Genomic DNA, 508 nt, shown 5'->3' with positions numbered 1-508 from the left:
CATAACATGCACACACAACAACATCCACACGACATGTACACTACACTGAAATGGAACAGTTCTTTCTTATGATCAATACACTCCAGGTAGCACATGGACAGCACAGTACCAAACGATACCCAAGAGACACACACAACAAGCAAAAAAACCAAATGACGGCAGCATGGCCACCCAAAAGGACACACAGACAGCAACATACAAACAGCCCCCCAAGGAGAACACAGCACAGTACACATACAACCGGCCCCAGACAGACACACAGACACACATACAATCCCCCCAGAAGAGTACACAGCATGAACCATCGCACATGTGTAGAACGCAGTGAGCAGCATGACAGCAGCAGTGACGGCAACGTTGCTCCCCCAGAGGAGGAGGGACAGCAGCAGTGACGCAGCAGTGACGGCAACAGTGTGCTCCCCCAGAGGAGGAGTGGAGGGACAGCAGCAGTACGCAACGTGGCCCAAGACACAGCAGTGACAGCACAGTGACGGCAACGTGGCTCCCC

This window comes from Penaeus monodon, chromosome 34, assembly GCF_015228065.2.
Source record: "Penaeus monodon isolate SGIC_2016 chromosome 34, NSTDA_Pmon_1, whole genome shotgun sequence".
NCBI classification, from domain to species: Eukaryota; Metazoa; Arthropoda; class Malacostraca; order Decapoda; family Penaeidae; genus Penaeus; species Penaeus monodon.
Note: the sequence above shows the minus strand (reverse complement) of the source record.